Here is a 19,864-nt window from a genome sequence, read left to right as displayed (position 1 = left end):
TGCAGTGCATTCTAACCATAACTCTAACCCTCATGTGCTGGATTCTGAGCCTAACACTAAATCGTCAATCTCAACACTAACCCTAACCCTAAATGCACTCGATTCTAACCCAAAAGGCAATCCTGACACTAAGCCTAACCCTAAACTTCGATTCTACCAACACAAACCTAACCCTAATCCTAACCCTACCCCTACCCCTACCCCTAAATGCACTCTAACCCTACCCCTACCCCTAACACTAACCCTAACCCTAACGAATTCTAACCAAAACTCTAACCCTAAATGTGCTCGATTCTAACCCTAACACTAAATCGTCAATCTCATCACTAACTCTAACCCGGAATGCACTCGATTCTAATCCAAAAGGAAATCCTGACCCTAAGCCTAACCCGAAACCTCGATTCTACCACCACAAACCGTAACCCTAATCCTAACCCTACTCCTACCCCTACCCCTAAATGCAATCTAATCCTAAGCATACCCCAACTCTAATACTAATAATGTGCTTCATTCTAACCCTAACCCGAACCCCAACCCTAACCCTAACCCTCGATTCTACGAAAGCTAACCCTAAACCTAACGCTAACCCTAACACTACCCTTAAATGCGCTCGATTCTAACCCTCACCCTAAACATAACCGTAACCAGAAGCCAAAACCTAACCCTAAATGCACTGGATTCTAACCATAACTCTAACTGTAATGTACTTGATTCTAACCCTAACGCTAATTCGTCAATCTCAACAGTAACCCTAAGCCTAAATGCACTCGATTCTATCCCAAAAGGCAATTCTGACCCTGAGCCTAACCCTAAACCTCGATTCTACCAACACTAACCCTAACCTTAATTCTAACCATGCCCCAACCCCTACCCCTAAATGCACTCTTACCATACCCCTAACCCTAACACTAACACTAACCGTAACCCTAACGAATTCTAACCATAACTCTATCCCTAACTGTGCTTGATTCTAACGCTAAAACTAAATCATCAATTTCAACACTAACCCTAAGCCTAAATGCTCTGAATTATGACCCAAAATGCTCTCCTGACCCTAAGCCTAACCCAAAACGTCGATTCTAAAAACACAAACCCTAACGCTAATCCTAACCCAACTCCTCCCCTACCCCTAAATGCACTCAAACCCTAACCCTAACCCTAACCCCAACACTAACACTAAAAATGCGCTTGATTCTAACCCTAATACGAACCCTAACCCTAACCCTAACACTAACCCTCGAATCTACGAAAGCCAGCCCTATACCTAACTCTAACCCTAACACTATCCTTAAATGCACTCGATTCTAACCCTCACCCTAAACATAACCCTAACTCTAACCTTAATCCTAACCCTAAATGCACTGGATTCTAACCATAACTCTAATCCTAATGTGCTTGATTCTCACACTAACTCTAAATCGTCAATCTCAACACTAACCTCAAGCCTAAATGCACTCGATTCTAACCCATTAGGCAATCCTGACCCTAACCCTAACCTAACCCTCCATTCTACGAAAGCTAACCTTACACAGAACTCTACCCCTAACACTATCCTTAAATGCACTCGATTCTAACCCTCACCATGAACATAACCCTAACCCTAACCCTAACCCTAATCCTAACCCTAAATGCACTGGATTCTAACCATAACTCTAACCATAATGTGCTCGATTATAACTCTAACACTAAATCGTCAATCTCAACACTAAGCCTAACCCTAAATGCACTCGGCTCTAACCCAAAAGGCAATCCTGACCCTAAGACCAACCCTAAACCTCGATTCTACCAACACAAACCCTAACCCTAATCCTAACCTTACTCCTATCCCTACCTCTATATGCACTCTAACCCTTACCCTAACCCAACCCCTAACAATAAAAATGCGCTTGATTCTAACCCTAACCCTAACCCTAACCCTCAATTCTACGAAACCTAACCGTAAACCTAACTCTAACCCTAACACTATCCTTAAATGCTCTCGATTCTAATCCTGACGCTAATAACCCTAGCCCTAACCCTAAGTCTAAATGCAGTGGATTCTAACCATAACTCTAACCCTCATGTGCTCGATTCTAAGCCTAACACTAAATCGTCAATCTCAACACTAACCCTAACCCTAAATGCACTCGATTCTATCCCAAAAGGCAATCCTGACCCTAAGCCTAACCCTAAACCTCGATTCTACCACCACAAACTGTAACCCTAATCCTAACCCTACTCCTACCCTTACCCCTAAATGCAATCTAATTGAAAGCCTACCCCAACTCTAATACTAATAATGTGCTTCATTCTAACCCTAACCCGAACCCCAACCCTAACCCTAACCCTCGATTCTACGAAAGCTAACCCTAAACCTAACGCTAACCCTAACACTATCCTTAAATGCGCTCGATTCTAACCCTCACCCTAAACATAACCGTAACCAGAAGCCAAAACCTAACCCAAAATGCACTGGATTCTAACCATAACTCTAACTGTAATGTACTTGATTCTAACCCTAACGCTAATTCGTCAATCTCAACAGTAACCCTAAGCCTAAATGCACTCGATTCTATCCCAAAAGGCAATTCTGACCCTGAGCCTAACCCTAAACCTCGATTCTACCAACACTAACCCTAACCTTAATTCTAACCATGCCCCAACCCCTACCGCTAAATGCACTCTTACCATACCCCTAACCCTAACACTAACACTAACCGTAGCCCTAACGAATTCTAACCATAACTCTATCCCTAAATGTGCTTGATTCTAACGCTAAAACTAAATCATCAATTTCAACACTAACCCTAAGCCTAAATGCTCTGAATTATGACCCAAAATGGTCTCCTGACCCTAAGCCTAACCCAAAACGTCGATTCTAAAAACAGAAACCCTAACGCTAATCCTAACCCAACTCCTCCCCTACACCTAAATGCACTCAAACCCTAACCCTAACCCTAACCCCAACAGTAACACTAAAAATGCTCTTGATTCTAACCCTAATATGAACCCTAACCCTAACCCTAACACTAACCCTCGAATCTACGAAAGCTAGCCCTATACCTAACTCTAACCCTAACACTATCCTTAAATGCACTCGATTCTAACCCTCACCCTAAACATAACCCTAACCCTAACCTTAATCCTAACCCTCAATGCACTGGATTCTAACCATAACTCTAATCCTAATGTGCTTGATTCTCACACTAACTCTAAATCGTCAATCTCAACACTAACCTCAAGCCTAAATGCACTCGATTCTAACCCATTAGGCAATCCTGACCCTAACCCTAACCTAACCCACCATTCTACGAAAGCTAACCTTACACAGAACTCTACCCCTAACACTATCCTTAAATGCACTCGATTCTAACCCTCACCCTGAACATAACCCTAACCCTAACCCTAACCCTAATCCTAACCCTAAATGCAGTGGATTCTAACCATAACTCTAACCATAATGTGCTCGATTATAACCCTAACACTAAATCGTCAATCTCAACACTATGCCTAACCCTAAATGCACTTGGCTCTAACCCAAAAGGTAATCCTGACCCTAAGACCAACCCTAAACCTCGATTCTACCAACACAAACCCTAACCCTAATCCTAACCTTACTCCTATCCCTACCTCTATATGCACTCTAACCCTTACCCTAACCCAACCCCTAACACTAAAAATGCGCTTGATTCTAACCCTAACCCTAACCCTAACCCTCAATTCTACGAAAACTAACCGTAAACCTAACTCTAACCCTAACACTATCCTTAAATGCTCTCGATTCTAATCCTGACGCTAATAACCCTAGCCCTAACCCTAAGTCTAAATGCAGTGGATTCTAACCATAACTCTAACCCTCATGTGCTCGATTCTAAGCCTAACACTAAATCGTCAATCTCAACACTAACCCTAACCCTAAATGCACTCGATTCTAACCCAAAAGGCAATCCTGACACTAAGCCTAACCCTAAACTTCGATTCTACCAACACAAACCTAACCCTAATCCTAACCCTAGCCCGACCCCTACCCCTAAATGCACTCTAACCCTACCCCTACCCCTAACACTAACCCTAACCCTAACGAATTCTAACCAAAACTCTAACCCTAAATGTGCTCGATTCTAACCCTAACACTAAATCGTCAATTTCAACACTATCCCTAAGCCTAAATGCACTGGATTCTAACCCAAAGCCATTCCTGACCCTACGCCTAACCTTAAACTTCGATTCTACCAACAAAAACCTTAACCCTAATGCGAACCCTACTCCTACCCCTACCCCTAAATGCACTCTAAGCCATACGCTGAAGAAAACTAGCACACTAAAAATGCGCCTGATTCTAACCCTAACCCTCACCCTAAGCCTAACCTTAACCCTAACCGTCGATTCTAAGAAAGCGAAAGTTAACCTAACTCTAACCCTAGCACTATTCTTAAAAGCTCTCGATTCTAACCCTGACGCTAAATCTAACCCTAACCCTAACCCTAACCCTAACCCTAACCCTAACCCTAAATGCACTGAATTCTAAGCATAACTCTAACCCTAAATGTGTTGGATTCTAACCCTAACACTAAATCGTCAATCTCATCACTAACTCTAACCCGGAATGCACTCGATTCTATCCCAAAAGGCAATCCTGACCCTAAGCCTAACCCTAAACCTCGATTCTACCACCACAAACTGTAACCGTAATCCTAACCCTACTCCTACCCTTACCCCTAAATGCAATCTAATTGAAAGCCTACCCCAACTCTAATACTAATAATGTGCTTCATTCTAACCCTAACCCGAACCCCAACCCTAACCCTAACCCTCGATTCTACGAAAGCTAACCCTAAACCTAACGCTAACCCTAACACTATCCTTAAATGCGCTCGATTCTAACCCTCACCCTAAACATAACCATAACCAGAAGCCAAAACCTAACCCTAAATGCACTGGATTCTAACCATAACTCTAACTGTAATGTACTTGATTCTAACCCTAACGCTAATTCGTCAATCTCAACAGTAACCCTAAGCCTAAATGCACTCGATTCTATCCCAAAAGGCAATTCTGACCCTGAGCCTAACCCTAAACCTCGATTCTACCAACACTAACCCTAACCTTAATTCTAACCATGCCCCAACCCCTACCGCTAAATGCACTCTTACCATACCCCTAACCCTAACACTAACACTAACCGTAGCCCTAACGAATTCTAACCATAACTCTATCCCTAAATGTGCTTGATTCTAACGCTAAAACTAAATCATCAATTTCAACACTAACCCTAAGCCTAAATGCTCTGAATTATGACCCAAAATGGTCTCCTGACCCTAAGCCTAACCCAAAACGTCGATTCTAAAAACAGAAACCCTAACGCTAATCCTAACCCAACTCCTCCCCTACACCTAAATGCACTCAAACCCTAACCCTAACCCTAACCCCAACAGTAACACTAAAAATGCTCTTGATTCTAACCCTAATATGAACCCTAACCCTAACCCTAACACTAACCCTCGAATCTACGAAAGCTAGCCCTATACCTAACTCTAACCCTAACACTATCCTTAAATGCACTCGATTCTAACCCTCACCCTAAACATAACCCTAACCCTAACCTTAATCCTAACCCTCAATGCACTGGATTCTAACCATAACTCTAATCCTAATGTGCTTGATTCTCACACTAACTCTAAATCGTCAATCTCAACACTAACCTCAAGCCTAAATGCACTCGATTCTAACCCATTAGGCAATCCTGACCCTAACCCTAACCTAACCCACCATTCTACGAAAGCTAACCTTACACAGAACTCTACCCCTAACACTATCCTTAAATGCACTCGATTCTAACACTCACCCTGAACATAACCCTAACCCTAACCCTAACCCTAATCCTAACCCTAAATGCACTGGATTCTAACCATAACTCTAACCATAACGTGCTCGATTATAACCCTAACACTAAATCGTCAATCTCAACACTATGCCTAACCCTAAATGCACTTGGCTCTAACCCAAAAGGCAATCCTGACCCTAAGACCAACCCTAAACCTCGATTCTACCAACACAAACCCTAACCCTAATCCTAACCTTACTCCTATCCCTACCTCTATATGCACTCTAACCCTTACCCTAACCCAACCCCTAACACTAAAAATGCGCTTGATTCTAACCCTAACCCTAACCCTAACCCTCAATTCTACGAAAACTAACCGTAAACATAACTCTAACCCTAACACTATCCTTAAATGCTCTCGATTCTAATCCTGACGCTAATAACCCTAGCCCTAACCCTAAGCCTAAATGCAGTGGATTCTAACCATAACTCTAACCCTCATGTGCTCGATTCTAAGCCTAACACTAAATCGTCAATCTCAACACTAACCCTAACCCTAAATGCACTCGATTCTAACCCAAAAGGCAATCTTGACACTAAGCCTAACCCTAAACTTCGATTCTACCAACACAAACCTAACCCTAATCCTAACCCTACCCCTACCCCTACCCCTAAATGCACTCTAACCCTACCCCTACCCCTAACACTAACCCTAACCCTAACGAATTCTAACCAAAACTCTAACCCTAAATGTGCTCGATTCTAACCCTAACACTAAATCGTCAATTTCAACACTATCCCTAAGTCTAAATGAACTGGATTCTAACCCAAAGCCATTCCTGACCCTACGCCTAACCTTAAACTTCGATTCTACCAACAAAAACCTTAACCCTAATGCGAACCCTACTCCTACCCCTACCCCTAAATGCACTCTAAGCCATACGCTGAAGAAAACTAGAACACTAAAAATGCGCCTGATTCTAACCCTAACCCTCACCCTAAGCCTAACCTTAACCCTAACCTTCGAGTCTAAGAAAGCGAAAGCTAAACCTAACTCTAACCCTAGCACTATTCTTAAAAGCTCTCGATTCTAACCCTGACGCTAAATCTAACCCTAACCCTAACCCTAACCCTAACCCTAAATGCACTGAATTCTAAGCATAACTCTAACCCTAAATGTGCTCGATTCTAACCCTAACACTAAATCGTCAATCTCATCACTAACTCTAACCCAGAATGCACTCGATTCTAACCCAAAAGGCAATCCTGACCCTAAGCCTAACCGTAAACCTCGATTCTACCACCACAAACCGTAACCCTAATCCTAACCCTACTCCTACCCCTACCCCTAAATGCAATCTAATCGTAAGCCTACCCCAACTCTAATACTAATAATGTGCTTCATTCTAACCCTAACCCGAACCCCAACCCTTACCCTAACCCTCGATTCTTTGAAAGCTAACCCTAAACCTAACTCTAACCCTAACACTACCCTTAAATGCGCTCGATTCTAACCCTCACCCTAAACATAACCGTAACCAGAAGCCAAAACCTAACCCTAAATGCACTGGATTCTAACCATAACTCTAACTGTAATGTACTTGATTCTAACCCTAACGCTAATTCGTCAATCTCAACAGTAACCCTAAGCCTAAATGCACTCGATTCTATCCCAAAAGGCAATTCTGACCCTGAGCCTAACCCTAAACCTCGATTCTACCAACACTAACCCTAACCTTAATTCTAACCATGCCCCAACCCCTACCGCTAAATGCACTCTTACCATACCCCTAACCCTAACACTAACACTAACCGTAACCCTAACGAATTCTAACCATAACTCTATCCCTAACTGTGCTTGATTCTAACGCTAAAACTAAATCATCAATTTCAACACTAACCCTAAGCCTAAATGCTCTGAATTATGACCCAAAATGCTCTCCTGACCCTAAGCCTAACCCAAAACGTCGATTCTACCAACACAAACCCTAACGCTAATCCTAACCCAACTCCTCCCCTACCCCTAAATGCACTCAAACCCTAACCCTAACCCTAACCCCAACACTAACACTAAAAATGCGCTTGATTCTAACCCTAATACGAGCCCTAACCCTAACCCTAACACTAACCCTCGAATCTACGAAAGCTAGCCCTATACCTAACTCTAACCCTAACACTATCCTTAAATGCACTCGATTCTAACCCTCACCCTAAACATAACCCTAACCCTAACCTTAATCCTAACCCTAAATGCACTGGATTCTAACCATAACTCTAATCCTAATGTGCTTGATTCTCACACTAACTCTAAATCGTGAATCTCAACACTAACCTCAAGCCTAAATGCACTCGATTCTAACCCATTAGGCAATCCTGACCCTAACCCTAACCTAACCCGCCATTCTACGAAAGCTAACCTTACACAGAACTCTACCTCTAACACTATCCTTAAATGCACTCGATTCTAACACTCACCCTGAACATAACCCTAACCCTAACCCTAACCCTAATCCTAACCCTAAATGCACTGGATTCTAACCATAACTCTAACCATAATGTGCTCGATTATAACCCTAACACTAAATCGTCAATCTCAACACTAAGCCTAACCCTAAATGCACTTGGCTCTAACCCAAAAGGCAATCCTGACCCTAAGACCAACCCTAAACCTCGATTCTACCAATACAAACCCTAACCCTAATCCTAACCTTACTCCTATCCCTACCTCTATATGCACTCTAACCCTTACCCTAACCCAACCCCTAACACTAAAAATGCGCTAGATTCTAACCCTAACCCTAACCCTAACCCTCAATTCTACGAAACCTAACCGTAAACCTAACTCTAACCCTAACACTATCCTTAAATGCTCTCGATTCTAATCCTGACGCTAATAACCCTAGCCCTAACCCTAAGCCTAAATGCAGTGGATTCTAACCATAACTCTAACCCTCATGTGCTCGATTCTAAGCCTAACACTAAATCGTCAATCTCAACACTAACCCTAACCCTAAATGCACTCGATTCTAACCCAAAAGGCAATCTTGACACTAAGCCTAACCCTAAACTTCGATTCTACCAACACAAACCTAACCCTAATCCTCACCCTACCCCTAACCCTACCCCTAAATGCACTCTAACCCTACCCCTACCCCTAACACTAACCCTAACCCTAAGGAATTCTAACCAAAACTCTAACCCTAAATGTGCTCGATTCTAACCCTAACACTAAATCGTCAATTTCAACACTATCCCTAAGCCTAAATGAACTGGATTCTAACCCAAAGCCATTCCTGACCCTACGCCTAACCTTAAACTTCGATTCTACCAACAAAAACCTTAACCCTAATGCGAACCCTACTCCTACCCCTACCCCGAAATGCACTCTAAGCCATACGCTGAAGAAAACTAGAACACTAAAAATGCGCCTGATTCTAACCCTAACCCTCACCCTAAGCCTAACCTTAACCCTAACCTTCGAGTCTAAGAAAGCGAAAGCTAAACCTAACTCTAACCCTAGCACTATTCTTAAAAGCTCTCGATTCTAACCGTGACACTAAATCTAACCCTAACCCTAACCCTAACCCTAACCCTAAATGCACTGAATTCTAAGCATAACTCTAACCCTAAATGTGCTCGATTCTAACCCTAACACTAAATCGTCAATCTCATCACTAACTCTAACCCGGAATGCACTCGATTCTAACCCAAAAGGCAATCCTGACCCTAAGCCTAACCGTAAACCTCGATTCTACCACCACAAACCGTAACCCTAATCCTAACCCTACTCCTACCCCTACCCCTAAATGCAATCTAATCGTAAGCCTACCCCAACTCTAATACTAATAATGTGCTTCATTCTAACCCTAACCCGAACCCCAACCCTAACCCTAACCCTCGATTCTTTGAAAGCTAACCCTAAACCTAACTCTAACCCTAACACTACCCTTAAATGCGCTCGATTCTAACCCTCACCCTAAACATAACCGTAACCAGAAGCCAAAACCTAACCCTAAATGCACTGGATTCTAACCATAACTCTAACTGTAATGTACTTGATTCTAACCCTAACGCTAATTCGTCAATCTCAACAGTAACCCTAAGCCTAAATGCACTCGATTCTATCCCAAAAGGCAATTCTGACCCTGAGCCTAACCCTAAACCTCGATTCTACCAACACTAACCCTAACCTTAATTCTAACCATGCCCCAACCCCTACCGCTAAATGCACTCTTACCATACCCCTAACCCTAACACTAACACTAACCGTAACCCTAACGAATTCTAACCATAACTCTATCCCTAACTGTGCTTGATTCTAACGCTAAAACTAAATCATCAATTTCAACACTAACCCTAAGCCTAAATGCTCTGAATTATGACCCAAAATGCTCTCCTGACCCTAAGCCTAACCCAAAACGTCGATTCTACCAACACAAACCCTAACGCTAATCCTAACCCAACTCCTCCCCTACCCCTAAATGCACTCAAACCCTAACCCTAACCCTAACCCCAACACTAACACTAAAAATGCGCTTGATTCTAACCCTAATACGAGCCCTAACCCTAACCCTAACACTAACCCTCGAATCTACGAAAGCTAGCCCTATACCTAACTCTAACCCTAACACTATCCTTAAATGCACTCGATTCTAACCCTCACCCTAAACATAACCCTAACCCTAACCTTAATCCTAACCCTCAATGCACTGGATTCTAACCATAACTCTAATCCTAATGTGCTTGATTCTCACACTAACTCTAAATCGTCAATCTCAACACTAACCTCAAGCCTAAATGCACTCGATTCTAACCCATTAGGCAATCCTGACCCTAACCCTAACCTAACCCGCCATTCTACGAAAGCTAACCTTACACAGAACTCTACCCCTAACACTATCCTTAAATGCACTCGATTCTAACACTCACCCTGAACATAACCCTAACCCTAACCCTAACCCTAATCCTAACCCTAAATGCACTGGATTCTAACCATAACTCTAACCATAATGTGCTCGATTATAACCCTAACACTAAATCGTCAATCTCAACACTAAGCCTAACCCTAAATGCACTTGGCTCTAACCCAAAAGGCAATCCTGACCCTAAGACCAACCCTAAACCTCGATTCTACCAACACAAACCCTAACCCTAATCCTAACCTTACTCCTATCCCTACCTCTATATGCACTCTAACCCTTACCCTAACCCAACCCATAACACTAAAAATGCGCTTGATTCTAACCCTAACCCTAACCCTAACCCTCAATTCTACGAAACCTAACCGTAAACCTAACTCTAACCCTAACACTATCCTTAAATGCTCTCGATTCTAATCCTGACGCTAATAACCCTAGCCCTAACCCTAAGCCTAAATGCAGTGGATTCTAACCATAACTCTAACCCTCATGTGCTCGATTCTAAGCCTAACACTAAATCGTCAATCTCAACACTAACCCTAACCCTAAATGCACTCGATTCTAACCCAAAAGGCAATCCTGACACTAAGCCTAACCCTAAACTTCGATTCTACCAACACAAACCTAACCCTAATCCTAACCCTACCCCTACCCCTACCCCTAAATGCACTCTAACCCTACCCCTACCCCTAACACTAACCCTAACCCTAACGAATTCTAACCAAAACTCTAACCCTAAATGTGCTCGATTCTAACCCTAACACTAAATCGTCAATTTCAACACTATCCCTAAGCCTAAATGCACTGGATTCTAACCCAAAGCCATTCCTGACCCTACTCCTAATCTTAAACTTCGATTCTACCAACAAAAACCTTAACCCTAATGCGAACCCTACTCCTACCCCTACCCCTAAATGCACTCTAAGCCATACGCTGAAGAAAACTAGCACACTAAAAATGCGCCTGATTCTAACCCTAACCCTCACCCTAAGCCTAACCTTAACCCTAACCGTCGATTCTAAGAAAGCGAAAGTTAACCTAACTCTAACCCTAGCACTATTCTTAAAAGCTCTCGATTCTAACCCTGACGCTAAATCTAACCCTAACCCTAACCCTAACCCTAACCCTAACCCTAAATGCACTGAATTCTAAGCATAACTCTAACCCTAAATGTGCTCGATTCTAACCCTAACACTAAATCGTCAATCTCATCACTAACTCTAACCCGGAATGCACTCGATTCTAATCCAAAAGGAAATCCTGACCCTAAGCCTAACCCGAAACCTCGATTCTACCACCACAAACCGTAACCCTAATCCTAACCCTACTCCTACCCCTACCCCTAAATGCAATCTAATGCTAAGCCTACCCCAACTCTAATACTAATAATGTGCTTCATTCTAACCCTAACCCGAACCCCAACCCTTACCCTAACCCTCGATTCTACGAAAGCTAACCCTAAACCTAACGCTAACCCTAACACTACCCTTAAATGCGCTCGATTCTAACCCTCACCCTAAACATAACCGTAACCAGAAGCCAAAACCTAACCCTAAATGCACTGGATTCTAACCATAACTCTAACTGTAATGTACTTGATTCTAACCCTAACGCTAATTCGTCAATCTCAACAGTAACCCTAAGCCTAAATGCACTCGATTCTATCCCAAAAGGCAATTCTGACCCTGAGCCTATCCCTAAACCTCGATTCTACCAACACTAACCCTAACCTTAATTCTAACCATGCCCCAACCCCTACCCCTAAATGCACTCTTACCATACCCCTAACCCTAACACTAACACTAACCGTAACCCTAACGAATTCTAACCATAACTCTATCCCTAACTGTGCTTGATTCTAACGCTAAAACTAAATCATCAATTTCAACACTAACCCTAAGCCTAAATGCTCTGAATTATGACCCAAAATGCTCTCCTGACCCTAAGCCTAACCCAAAACGTCGATTCTAAAAACACAAACCCTAACGCTAATCCTAACCCAACTCCTCCCCTACCCCTAAATGCACTCAAACCCTAACCCTAACCCTAACCCCAACACTAACACTAAAAATGCGCTTGATTCTAACCCTAATACGAACCCTAACCCTAACCCTAACACTAACCCTCGAATCTACGAAAGCTAGCCCTATACCTAACTCTAACCCTAACACTATCCTTAAATGCACTCGATTCTAACCCTCACCCTAAACATAACCCTAACTCTAACCTTAATCCTAACCCTAAATGCACTGGATTCTAACCATAACTCTAATCCTAATGTGCTTGATTCTCACACTAACTCTAAATCGTCAATCTCAACACTAACCTCAAGCCTAAATGCACTCGATTCTAACCCATTAGGCAATCCTGACCCTAACCCTAACCTAACCCTCCATTCTACGAAAGCTAACCTTACACAGAACTCTACCCCTAACACTATCCTTAAATGCACTCGATTCTAACCCTCACCATGAACATGACCCTAACCCTAACCCTAACCCTAATCCTAACCCTAAATGCACTGGATTCTAACCATAACTCTAACCATAATGTGCTCGATTATAACCCTAACACTAAATCGTCAATCTCAACACTAAGCCTAACCCTAAATGCACTCGGCTCTAACCCAAAAGGCAATCCTGACCCTAAGACCAACCCTAAACCTCGATTCTACCAACACAAACCCTAACCCTAATCCTAACCTTACTCCTATCCCTACCTCTATATGCACTCTAACCCTTACCCTAACCCAACCCCTAACACTAAAAATGCGCTTGATTCTAACCCTAACCCTAACCCTAACCCTCAATTCTACGAAACCTAACCCTAAACCTAACTCTAACCCTAACACTATCCTTAAATGCTCTCGATTCTAATCCTGACGCTAATAACCCTAGCCCTAACCCTAAGCCTAAATGCAGTGGATTCTAACCATAACTCTAACCCTCATGTGCTCGATTCTAAGCCTAACACTAAATCGTCAATCTCAACACTAACCCTAACCCTAAATGCACTCGATTCTAACCCAAAAGGCAATCCTGACACTAAGCCTAACCCTAAACTTCGATTCTACCAACACAAACCTAACCCTAATCCTAACCCTACCCCTACCCCTACCCCTAAATGCACTCTAACCCTACCCCTACCCCTAACACTAACCCTAACCCTAACGAATTCTAACCAAAACTCTAACCCTAAATGTGCTCGATTCTAACCCTAACACTAAATCGTCAATTTCAACACTATCCCTAAGCCTAAATGAACTGGATTCTAACCCAAAGCCATTCCTGACCCTACGCCTAACCTTAAACTTCGATTCTACCAACAAAAACCTTAACCCTAATGCGAACCCTACTCCTACCCTTACCCCTAAATGCACTCTAAGCCATACGCTGAAGAAAACTAGAACACTAAAAATGCGCCTGATTCTAACCCTAACCCTCACCCTAAGCCTAACCTTAACCCTAACCTTCGAGTCTAAGAAAGCTAAAGCTAAACCTAACTCTAACCCTAGCACTATTCTTAAAAGCTCTCGATTCTAACCGTGACGCTAAATCTAACCTTAACCCTAACCCTAACCCTAACCCTAAATGCACTGAATTCTAAGCATAACTCTAACCCTAAATGTGCTCGATTCTAACCCTAACACTAAATCGTCAATCTCATCTCTAACTCTAACCCGGAATGCACTCGATTCTAACCCAAAAGGCAATCCTGACCCTAAGCCTAACCGTAAACCTCGATTCTACCACCACAAACCGTAACCCTAATCCTAACCCTACTCCTACCCCTACCCCTAAATGCAATCTAATCGTAAGCCTACCCCAACTCTAATACTAATAATGTGCTTCATTCTAACCCTAACCCGAACCCCAACCCTAACCCTAACCCTCGATTCTTTGAAAGCTAACCCTAAACCTAACTCTAACCCTAACACTACCCTTAAATGCGCTCGATTCTAACCCTCACCCTAAACATAACCCTAACCCTAACCTTAATCCTAACCCTAAATGCACTGGATTCTAACCATAACTCTAATCCTAATGTGCTTGATTCTCACACTAACTCTAAATCGTCAATCTCAACACTAACCTCAAGCCTAAATGCACTCGATTCTAACCCATTAGGCAATCCTGACCCTAACCCTAACCTAACCCTCCATTCTACGAAAGCTAACCTTACACAGAACTCTACCCCTAACACTATCCTTAAATGCACTCGATTCTAACCCTCACCCTGAACATGACCCTAACCCTACCCCTAACCCTAATCCTAACCCTAAATGCACTGGATTCTAACCATAACTCTAACCATAATGTGCTCGATTATAACCCTAACACTAAATCGTCAATCTCAACACTAAGCCTAACCCTAAATGCACTCGGCTCTAACCCAAAAGGCAATCCTGACCATAAGACCAACCCTAAACCTCGATTCTACCAACACAAACCCTAACCCTAATCCTAACCTTACTCCTATCCCTACCTCTATATGCACTCTAACCCTTACCCTAACCCAACCCCCAACACTAAAAATGCGCTTGATTCTAACCCTAACCCTAACCATAACCCTCAATTCTATGAAACCTAACCGTAAACCTAACTCTAACCCTAACACTATCCTTAAATGCTCTCGATTCTAATCCTGACGCTAATAACCCTAGCCCTAACCCTAAGTCTAAATGCAGTGCATTCTAACCATAACTCTAACCCTCATGTGCTGGATTCTGAGCCTAACACTAAATCGTCAATCTCAACACTAACCCTAACCCTAAATGCACTCGATTCTAACCCAAAAGGCAATCCTGACACTAAGCCTAACCCTAAACTTCGATTCTACCAACACAAACCTAACCCTAATCCTAACCTTACCCCTACCCCTACCCCTAAATGCACTCTAACCCTACCCCTACCCCTAACACTAACCCTAACCCTAACGAATTCTAACCAAAACTCTAACCCTAAATGTGCTCGATTCTAACCCTAACACTAAATCGTCAATCTCATCACTAACTCTAACCCGGAATGCACTCGATTCTAATCCAAAAGGAAATCCTGACCCTAAGCCTAACCCGAAACCTCGATTCTACCACCACAAACCGTAACCCTAATCCTAACCCTACTCCTACCCCTACCCCTAAATGCAATCTAATCCTAAGCCTACCCCAACTCTAATACTAATAATGTGCTTCATTCTAACCCTAACCCGAACCCCAACCCTAACCCTAACCCTCGATTCTACGAAAGCTAACCCTAAACCTAACGCTAACCCTAACACTACCCTTAAATGCGCTCGATTCTAACCCTCACCCTAAACATAACCGTAACCAGAAGCCAAAACCTAACCCTAAATGCACTGGATTCTAACCATAACTCTAACTGTAATGTACTTGATTCTAACCCTAACGCTAATTCGTCAATCTCAACAGTAACCCTAAGCCTAAATGCACTCGATTCTATCCCAAAAGGCAATTCTGACCCTGAGCCTAACCCTAAACCTCGATTCTACCAACACTAACCCTAACCTTAATTCTAACCATGCCCCAACCCCTACCGCTAAATGCACTCTTACCATACCCCTAACCCTAACACTAACACTAACCGTAACCCTAACGAATTCTAACCATAACTCTATCCCTAACTGTGCTTGATTCTAACGCTAAAACTAAATCATCAATTTCAACACTAACCCTAAGCCTAAATGCTCTGAATTATGACCCAAAATGCTCTCCTGACCCTAAGCCTAACCCAAAACGTCGATTCTAAAAACACAAACCCTAACGCTAATCCTAACCCAACTCCTCCCCTACCCCTAAATGCACTCAAACCCTAACCCTAACCCTAACCCCAACACTAACACTAAAAATGCGCTTGATTCTAACCCTAATACGAACCCTAACCCTAACCCTAACACTAACCCTCGAATCTACGAAAGCTAGCCCTATACCTAACTCTAACCCTAACACTATCCTTAAATGCACTCGATTCTAACCCTCACCCTAAACATAACCCTAACTCTAACCTTAATCCTAACCCTAAATGCACTGGATTCTAACCATAACTCTAATCCTAATGTGCTTGATTCTCACACTAACTCTAAATCGTCAATCTCAACACTAACCTCAAGCCTAAATGCACTCGATTCTAACCCATTAGGCAATCCTGACCCTAACCCTAACCTAACCCTCCATTCTACGAAAGCTAACCTTACACAGAACTCTACCCCTAACACTATCCTTAAATGCACTCGATTCTAACCCTCACCATGAACATGACCCTAACCCTAACCCTAACCCTAATCCTAACCCTAAATGCACTGGATTCTAACCATAACTCTAACCATAATGTGCTCGATTATAACCCTAACACTAAATCGTCAATCTCAACACTAAGCCTAACCCTAAATGCACTCGGCTCTAACCCAAAAGGCAATCCTGACCCTAAGACCAACCCTAAACCTCGATTCTACCAACACAAACCCTAACCCTAATCCTAACCTTACTCCTATCCCTACCTCTATATGCACTTTAACCCTTACCCTAACCCAACCCCTAACACTAAAAATGCGCTTGATTCTAACCCTAACCCTAACCCTAACCCTCAATTCTACGAAACCTAACCGTAAACCTAACTCTAACCCTAACACTATCCTTAAATGCTCTCGATTCTAATCCTGACGCTAATAACCCTAGCCCTAACCCTAAGCCTAAATGCAGTGGATTCTAACCATAACTCTAACCCTCATGTGCTCGATTCTAAGCCTAACACTAAATCGTCAATCTCAACACTAACCCTAACCCTAAATGCACTCGATTCTAACCCAAAAGGCAATCCTGACACTAAGCCTAACCCTAAACTTCGATTCTACCAACACAAACCTAACCCTAATCCTAACCCTACCCCTACCCCTACCCCTAAATGCACTCTAACCCTACCCCTACCCCTAACACTAACCCTAACCCTAACGAATTCTAACCAAAACTCTAACCCTAAATGTGCTCGATTCTAACCCTAACACTAAATCGTCAATTTCAACACTATCCCTAAGCCTAAATGAACTGGATTCTAACCCAAAGCCATTCCTGACCCTACGCCTAACCTTAAACTTCGATTCTACCAACAAAAACCTTAACCCTAATGCGAACCCTACTCCTACCCCTACCCCTAAATGCACTCTAAGCCATACCATGAAGAAAACTAGAACACTAAAAATGCGCCTGATTCTAACCCTAACCCTCACCCTAAGCCTAACCTTAACCCTAACCTTCGAGTCTAAGAAAGCTAAAGCTAAACCTAACTCTAACCCTAGCACTATTCTTAAAAGCTCTCGATTCTAACCGTGACGCTAAATCTAACCTTAACCCTAACCCTAACCCTAACCCTAAATGCACTGAATTCTAAGCATAACTCTAACCCTAAATGTGCTCGATTCTAACCCTAACACTAAATCGTCAATCTCATCACTAACTCTAACCCGGAATGCACTCGATTCTAACCCAAAAGGCAATCCTGACCCTAAGCCTAACCGTAAACCTCGATTCTACCACCACAAACCGTAACCCTAATCCTAACCCTACTCCTACCCCTACCCCTAAATGCAATCTAATCGTAAGCCTACCCCAACTCTAATACTAATAATGTGCTTCATTCTAACCCTAACCCGAACCCCAACCCTAACCCTAACCCTCGATTCTTTGAAAGCTAACCCTAAACCTAACTCTAACCCTAACACTACCCTTAAATGCGCTCGATTCTAACCCTCACCCTAAACATAACCCTAACCCTAACCTTAATCCTAACCCTAAATGCACTGGATTCTAACCATAACTCTAATCCTAATGTGCTTGATTCTCACACTAACTCTAAATCGTCAATCTCAAGACTAACCTCAAGCCTAAATGCACTCGATTCTAACCCATTAGGCAATCCTGACCCTAACCCTAACCTAACCCTCCATTCTACGAAAGCTAACCTTACACAGAACTCTACCCCTAACACTATCCTTAAATGCACTCGATTCTAACCCTCACCCTGAACATGACCCTAACCCTACCCCTAACCCTAATCCTAACCCTAAATGCACTGGATTCTAACCATAACTCTAACCATAATGTGCTCGATTATAACCCTAACACTAAATCGTCAATCTCAACACTAAGCCTAACCCTAAATGCACTCGGCTCTAACCCAAAAGGCAATCCTGACCATAAGACCAACCCTAAACCTCGATTCTACCAACACAAACCCTAACCCTAATCCTAACCTTACTCCTATCCCTACCTCTATATGCACTCTAACCCTTACCCTAACCCAACCCCCAACACTAAAAATGCGCTTGATTCTAACCCTAACCCTAACCATAACCCTCAATTCTATGAAACCTAACCGTAAACCTAACTCTAACCCTAACACTATCCTTAAATGCTCTCGATTCTAATCCTGACGCTAATAACCCTAGCCCTAACCCTAAGTCTAAATGCAGTGCATTCTAACCATAACTCTAACCCTCATGTGCTGGATTCTGAGCCTAACACTAAATCGTCAATCTCAACACTAACCCTAACCCTAAATGCACTCGATTCTAACCCAAAAGGCAATCCTGACACTAAGCCTAACCCTAAACTTCGATTCTACCAACACAAACCTAACCCTAATCCTAACCTTACCCCTACCCCTACCCCTAAATGCACTCTAACCCTACCCCTACCCCTAACACTAACCCTAACCCTAACGAATTCTAACCAAAACTCTAACCCTAAATGTGCTCGATTCTAACCCTAACACTAAATCGTCAATCTCATCACTAACTCTAACCCGGAATGCACTCGATTCTAATCCAAAAGGAAATCCTGACCCTAAGCCTAACCCGAAACCTCGATTCTACCACCACAAACCGTAACCCTAATCCTAACCCTACTCCTACCCCTACCCCTAAATGCAATCTAATCCTAAGCATACCCCAACTCTAATACTAATAATGTGCTTCATTCTAACCCTAACCCGAACCCCAACCCTAACCCTAACCCTCGATTCTACGAAAGCTAACCCTAAACCTAACGCTAACCCTAACACTACCCTTAAATGCGCTCGATTCTAACCCTCACCCTAAACATAACCGTAACCAGAAGCCAAAACCTAACCCT

This window comes from Notamacropus eugenii, chromosome 4, assembly GCF_028372415.1.
Source record: "Notamacropus eugenii isolate mMacEug1 chromosome 4, mMacEug1.pri_v2, whole genome shotgun sequence".
Lineage (NCBI taxonomy): Eukaryota > Metazoa > Chordata > Mammalia > Diprotodontia > Macropodidae > Notamacropus > Notamacropus eugenii.
The sequence above is the reverse complement of the archived record's forward strand: the minus strand, read 5'-3'. Positions refer to the sequence as shown.